The 7,875-nt window shown below is 37.8% G+C and overlaps 1 non-coding gene across 1 annotated transcript; it reads right to left on the bottom strand.

Annotated features, from left to right (window-relative positions):
• Positions 1-4,025: 4,025 nt before the first annotated feature.
• LOC142179750 (small nucleolar RNA R71) lies at positions 4,026-4,130 on the bottom strand. Its single transcript, XR_012708287.1, has one exon. It is a non-coding gene; the product is annotated as a small nucleolar RNA R71 (small nucleolar RNA).
• Positions 4,131-7,875: the final 3,745 nt, after the last annotated feature.

Below are 7,875 nucleotides of genomic sequence, written 5' to 3'. Positions count from 1 at the left end.
ATACATATAATATACATATATACACGTATAAAATTCCATCTGTTCATGGGTCAATGTAAATGAATGCAATGCATGAGAAGTACGCCAATAAAATCTTTCAGAATGTCATAAGACCATTATGCCTTGAGTAGTATCATGAAGTAAACTTTTTTCAACTCATGTATTTTTCTGAGACCCATGAATAGATGATAGAATAATATGACACATGGGGAATCAAGAACATAAGAATCTATAATATTTCTATGAATAGAGTCATGTATGAAAATTGTGCATTTGCACGTTTCGTTTGTACCGTATGGATCATACCAAAAGAAAGAAGGAGCCTTAACATACCTGAGTCGATTCTCTTGATAATCCCTCAAACACACATTGGTTTCGATAAAACACATGACGACAATATCGGAGTAGGGAAAAATCCGTTGCTTAAAATATTAAGAATTCTCGTTTGATCCCTTGAAGATGCTATGAAATCTTGTATGATCTGTACTTAGCATTTGCTATAAGACTTACGTTTTGAGATTTGGGTTTGTAACGTACAACATTTATGCTTTTGAATGCATATCTAGATTGAATTGTGACTTATATTTCTTAATAAAGGATAAGACTCTTTAGGCGTCTATCCATTATTAAATGGAAATGACTCACTTTCTTTTGAGAATTGCCACATAATATATTCATTTTTGAGTCACAATATCATGATTATTTTGCCACCACATTTTGATTTAATACTTATCTAAATATTTAGATTAATTAGGTAATGTTCCGGTACCCGGTAATTAATCAATTACCCGCATAATTAAGAATTATCTCAACTCACTTAAAACACTATTCGCTTTTAAGATACTTTGTACACCTTACTATTATGGTCATGTAGTACCTTGGACGACACTATTCCATAAATATCGGGTATTAACGCTCGGCCCATATTTTATCCCAATATGCCAAAGTTGGACGAAAAATTTATTTTCTTTGACTTGCTTCCCCTCTTACCATTACGAATTTACTCATCATTTGTTTAAAAAAAGCATAATCCTTATAATCTCCAAATAATCTTTTTTCTTGGAATAATGTCTATTACCTTATGACAAATTCAATGTACAATATTACAGGGTGCAACATCGTCGTAATTTAATACTGCAAAGTGTAGTATCATCGTAATATAATACTGCGGGACGTAATATCGAAGTAATATTGAGGGGCATAACATTAACATCCTCCGATCCAAAAAAATGCAAACACTTGCATTTCAAGCAAGGACACCTAATCATCCCTCCAAATTGAAATGGTTCAAGTCACATCACATGCCTAATAAATTCATTAACCCCCTCTATAAATTCCTCCTTAAAAAACCGGGGATTACGATAATTTCTATTATACATCCAACTACGATATTCCATCTATTAAAAGAACAAATAAATTGCATGTTATATTAATTTAGTATTAAAATTAATTTATAGTTTTTCAATAATAAGCTTTAGTAACAATATAGTAAACTTAAATAATTTGAGTGCTTAGCTAGCAAGGGGCTAAGGGGAATTTCGACGCTATTGCACAAAAATGAGATTTTACTGTTCTTAAGCCTTCTAATATTCTCAAGTTGAACTTGATACGTAGTTTTGAATTTTAGCGCTTTGACCCATGTTTCTAGGCCTTGAATAGTTTTGTATAATATCATTGGATTTATCGGGATTCTTTGAAGGGATCCTGCAGCCTTGGGTGAGTTTCACAGCGTTCAGAGCACTTTTGGAAGGTGCAAATTTTTCTAAAACTGAAGTCTTCATAGAGATCGTATGAATAGGGTCACAATCGGGAAGGCTCGGGTAAAATGGTCATAGAAACCGTGTGGGAGAGGGCTAGCAACAACAAAGAAGGATTAGTTGATTAGTCTGATCATGCCTTTTACGAGAACGCGAAGGAGAGGATCATGAACACGAAGAGAAATGAAGCTAGTGCATCTCGACCATGTGACCTGGTGGTCGCGATCACGAACAAGAATCGTAGCTGTATAAAAACTAGATCTAAAATTTCAAGCATCTATTTTTACAAGTTTCGGGGTCTTGAGGTCGTATGATGATAGGCTATAATTGCGTGTTTTAGTCGGTTATTACGCTCTAATTTATTGCACTTTAATTGAGTTTGAACTTTAGTCGCTAGTGTTTACACTAAATATGTGTTTTATGCCTTATAGAAGTGATTCCGATCTATGTAGGTGTTATGGAATGAATTCAAGTGATTTGGAGCTTTCAAGTCTGAGTAAAAGCCCAAGACATTATGCCGGGATCGTGTTTGGAGGTCGTGTACCAAGTCCGGATGTTAAAAGAGGACAAAATAAGTTCACTCTGAGATAATTACACTGCCGCACCTCATGGGCCACCGCATGGTGCGGCGCAGCAGTGTAAAATGCTGCCTGACGAGAAACGTTGAGGCTGCTGATAATTTCCATGCGCGACTGTACAAAATTTATAGAGCTAGAGTCCTATTTCGCGCAAGAGAAAGTATTTTTGTCTGGGCCCGACCCTACTTAGTATATATACATGGAAAAACGTTACTTTGAAGATATCTAACAGACTTTTGACACATCTTAGACCTAGGGACACACTTTAGACGTGGAGGAAGACAAACCACGCTTGGAGGAGGCTTCTAACTAGTTTTTCTTCTCTTCTCTTCTTTTAGTTTCATAGCTTATTAGTTCTAGAGTTTTGGGTGCTACATGAACGTTGTAGTTTTAAGCTTGAATTGTTCTTATTATTTTATCATATTGGTTTATTTATTCAATCTTGCGCTTAATTATTTGATTGCTTGATCACCAATTGAATACTATCTACGAATCTAGTATTGAACTCGGGAGAGGGAATTCTAGATTGCATATAAGATTGAGTAGAGCAAGATCTTAACTCTTAGGGAGGGCGGATTTGCGGTTAGGATAGGAATATACCTAATCGCCTTGCTTGGTTATTATACAGGAATTATAAATGCGTTCTTGTTAATTCTAATTCCATAGGAATATAGGCGTTAGGTTAGCTTGAATAGGCGAGTTGTACTTCGGGAGAAGGCTACGAGCAATATTAACCCGGTCAACCAATAAACCAGATAAATTAATTAGACGATTTAAGTGGAAAACTCAACGGGATTGTTAGCTAACCCATAGCTTTAGAATATTCACCCACATTGAATTTGCCGTTAAGCTTGTCGTTGTTTTCTTTGATCTCTTAATTTGTTACTTTAGATTAATTTTAGTTATGTATTCATACTTTAGGATTTTCTTGAATAGATTAATTGTTTGGTTTAATTTAGTTGATAGTTAATCACAAGTCCCTGTGGGTACGATATCTGGACTTACAATTCTATATTACTTGTCGACCACGTATACTTGCGTGTGTGTTTGGGAGCAACAAGTTTTTGGTGCGGTTGTCGGGGACTTGAATATTAGATATTTGCTAGTTTTTGCTTTAATTGTTTATTTCATCGAGTCTAATGTTACTTGTTTGTTGCTCGGATCTCAGGAACTTTGATTGAATGCGTAGGGTCAGAAGCCAAGACCGACTTCAAGGCTTTGATCCTGACCCCGAGAGAACATTTTATAGGAGGTTGAGGGAAGCAAGGGACACGAATAATATTCAGGCACCTGCTCAATTTCCTATGGACATGGAAGAGGAGCAACCCATGGCTGTTCAGGAGGTGGTGATGCCCAGCTTTGCTAATGTCACCTCCAGTAGAGTGAAGCCCAGGATCACTGGGCACTTTGAGCTAAAACAGAGCATGATCCAGCTATTTCATGCAAACAGGCAATTTATGGGTCTTCCACACGAGGATCCACTATAGCATATTCTAAACTTCTTGGAGATTAGTTATACTTATATCACTAACGGGGTCACTCCAGATTATGTGAGGCTCACACTTTTTCCATTCTCTATGTTGGGCGAGGCTAAGCGATGGCTAAAGGCAGAACCAACTAATTCCATTACAACATGGAATGATTTGGCGAGAAAATTTCTCGCAAGGTTCTTCCTTCAGGCAAAACTGCAAAGATCAGAAGTGAGATAGTTGCCTTCAAACAGAAAGCAGGGGAATCTTTATACTCAGCTTGGGAAAGGTTCAAGGGGCTACTCAGAGACTGTCCTCATCACAATCAGACGAATGAAGTGTTAGCTCACACTTTCATAGAAGGGCTCTGTCCCCAAACAAAAATTGTAGTCGATACGGCAGCTGGAGGTCAAGTATTGGAGAAAAGATTCGATGAAATTTATGCATTATTGAACAAATTCTCCAAAAGCAATTCGGATTGGCAAGGAGAGATGGGTAGGAACATGGTACAAAAATCACCATGGATTCTTAAATTAGATGTTGTCTCAGCATTGTCAGCACAAGTCTCTACGCTAACCAACCAAGTTAATCAGATGACCATGATCATTAACAAGCAACTAGCCCAGCCAATGCAACAAGTTCAAATATTTTGTGAATATGTGGAGAGGGTCACATGAGCAATCTATGCCCAACAAATCCAGAATCTGTATACTTGGTGGGTAATGCAAATCGAGGCCAAACAAATCAGTATGGGGACACCTACAATCCCAACTAGAGGAATCACCCAAACTTCTCTTGGGGTGGAAATCAAGGCAATCAGAATCAATACCAGCCTCACGCACCTCAACAACAATCCAGTCCACCTCAGGCTGAACAACAAGTTAGCCTTGAGGAGATGATGAAGAAATTGATGACCGACCAGCAAGCCCTCAATCAGAAATTAATAGCAGATCAACAAACTTTCAATTAGAAATTAATAGCAGATCAACAAACTTTCAATCAGAAAATGATGGCTGATCAGCATGCTAAAACCGCAACACTGAGAAATTTAGAGCACCACGTGGGCTAACTTGCCAGAGCCGAAAATACCAGACCAATAGGGGCTCTTCCTAGTGATACAAAGCCCAATCCTAAAGCTCAAGTCAATGCAGTTACCTTGAGAAATGGAAGATCATTAGAAGAAGTTCCAAAGAAAAAGAAGAATATAGCTCATACCGAAGGACAATTAGTTCCCCAACCAGTTGAGGGGAATAAGAAAGATGATAAAGGACCAAAGCCAGTAAGTGAGACTAGGCCACCACCTCCGTTTCCACAAAGACTGCAGAAGCAAAAAGATGATGCTAAGTACAAGAAATTCCTAGATATTTTGAGCGAAGTGAGTGTGAATTTACCTTTGGTGGAAATTTTGCAGGAAGCGCCTAAGTATGCAAGGTATCTCAGAGATATTGTGGCAAAAAAACGAAGACATGCAGAGTTTGAAATAGTTGCACTTACTGAAGAGTGCAGTGCCATAGTTCAGAGTAAACTTCCTCCTAAGTTGAAGGATCCTGGGTGTTTCACAATTCCTTTGTCTCTTGGAAAACAAGAAGTTGGTAGAGCCCTGTGTGACTTAGGGGCTAGTATAAATTTGATGCCATCCTCTTTGTTCAAGCAACTCGGATTCGGGGTGCTTAGACCTGATACAATCACTTTACAGTTAGCAGATAGGTCACTAGTCATGCCAGAAGGAATTATTGAGGATGTGTTAGTTCGAGTGGGAAAGTTTATTCTTCCGGCTGATTTTATTGTTCTTGATTACGAGGCAGATGAGGAAGTGCCCATTATTTTGGGGCGACCATTCTTAGCTACCGGTGGAGCATTTATTGATGTAAGGGCAGGGAAGTTAAAAATGAGAGTTGACGATGAGGAGGTCACTTTTAATGTGTACAAGGCACTTAAGCTCCCTAAGCATTATGAGGACTTGTGCATGATTACTGTGGTCGAATTGAAGGGCATAGAGCAGAGTCATCATGTGAATCATAGTGATCCAGATGGGACAACTGAGTTAGAGGAGGTGGTGTTTCCAGCTGAGCATGTAAAGATGATTGAGAAAAGAGCCAGAGATAAAAGAGGAGACCTTCCGAGAGCGTGCAAAAAGGCTAGACTTTATGGGAGAAAGAAGAAGAAAAAGCTCCCAACCTGAGCAGAATAGCAGAGTCGTGTCGCGACTATAATTAAGGCGCTTGTTGGGAGGCAACCAAACCTGTATATCTTTTATTTATTGATTATTTTTTTTCTAGTGTCAAGTTTTGTGTTGTTTTTATTTTGCAGAGTAGGGGAAGTTTGAGTACCCAAAGTTGAAGCTGATTAGCATGTTTGAGCCTAAGTGTGGGGTCGTCCCGACCCTTAATATTGAGGATCATGTCCGAGCTAGGCCTGAGAGGGCCTCAGGGAGTATTTCTCACCCTTGTTTTAATATTTCTCTATGATCATGCATCGAGGACTATGCATAATATAAGTGTGGGGTGGGGAAACTACTTTCTGAAGTGTAATTATATAAAACAATTTTTTATTTAGTTTTTCTTTTAGAACTCGTAGTAGACATAGTCTAGGTAAAATAAAAACGAAAATTGAAAAAAAAAATTGAAAAAGCTTGGACTTTTCCCGACGATGGATCTTTTGGACAATTTTCTTGAGGGATAAAAGCCCGATTTAAAAAACACCAAAAAGATTTTTGTTTTTTTATTTATTTTTTATTTTTATTTTTTTAGAATATCTAGGTAGTATTCCTTGGTTTTTCTTTGGGCACCAGTTCTTTTCCAAGGATGTAGCTCGAACCGGGCACTTTAATTTCTTTTTAAGAGTAGTTTAGGAAGGAACTGAGTAATTCTGAGATACTCATTGACATGGTTGATGCTGGCACATTAGGCTATGACATACATTCTGTTTTCCCGTGTAGTTGATTTGAATAGTGAAGCCTAAGTAAAGTAAATAGCCTATTTTGTGACCCCTTTTCTCGGTTGTTTGAATTGTATACCGCATAGTGCAATGTTGCTTAAATTTCTCATTTAATTGTGCTTGCTTGACTTGAGAGTTGAACAAAACCGTCTTGATTGAATCATGTGCAACGTGTGTGTGAGGATTCGTGATTCTCTATGCTATCCTGTGTAGTCTAGAACTTGCCCCGTTTGTTAATTGAAGCGAAATTGTAAGTTGTGCTAATCTAGGAGATGACGTAGGCATTTTCTTGCTTGATCATGTATGTGCCTGTCACATAATAATAGAATTTTCCATTGCTAGCCCCTTTGAGCCTATAGACCTTTCTTTTGGCACCCACATTACAAGTCATCCTCTATTTTGTTCTTAATCTGATATTGATTGAACCTTTACCTCCTAAGGCACTTAGTAGCTAAAAGAAGTTAGGTTAGAGATTGGGGAGTATCTGTTGAGTGGAACCATGGAAGGGCCCGTTGATGCACTATAGTTGAAATTAAAGGTCACTAGCAGATGAACTTTAAAGTATGGAGTGTGTGAAGAAAAGAAAAAAAAGAGGAGAAAAGGAAAAGAAAAATTGAAAGTAATGAAAAATGATAAGTGAAAGTACGTAGAAAAATATACACCTCCAATTCTTATTGATTTATGCTAGTGGAAATATAGAAGTGCTTAATTAAAAAGAGGATTATATTGTATATGACAAGTGAATTGGTTGAGAAGAATATGTGCTTGAATTGTGAATGTAGTGTGTTAAAGTGCTTAGGAGGGTTAGCCACTATTTCTAAATGTATCATACCCGTCCCTTAGCCTACATGACAACCGTAAATTCCTAATTGATCCTAAATTTGGCAAGCTCAAATTAGTAGAGATATACACCACGGGCAAGCTTATGGTACGATCACGGGATGCATATGATCTCTTTGTGAGAGTGAGTGAATTTGGTTCAATTGGGTGATGTCCTTAAATTATGTTCAAAAGCATATTTGAATGTGTGAACTAGTCTATATTCACTCTTTTGTTTGTTGGTGAGGGCACATGATCTCATGAATGATTGGTAATGTCATAAACTTTATTGTTGGGTAAGTGCACGAATTGAGG

Source organism: Nicotiana tabacum, chromosome 3 (genome assembly GCF_000715075.1).
Source record: "Nicotiana tabacum cultivar K326 chromosome 3, ASM71507v2, whole genome shotgun sequence".
Lineage (NCBI taxonomy): Eukaryota > Viridiplantae > Streptophyta > Magnoliopsida > Solanales > Solanaceae > Nicotiana > Nicotiana tabacum.
Note: the sequence above shows the minus strand (reverse complement) of the source record. Positions and strands in the feature narration are given on the sequence as shown.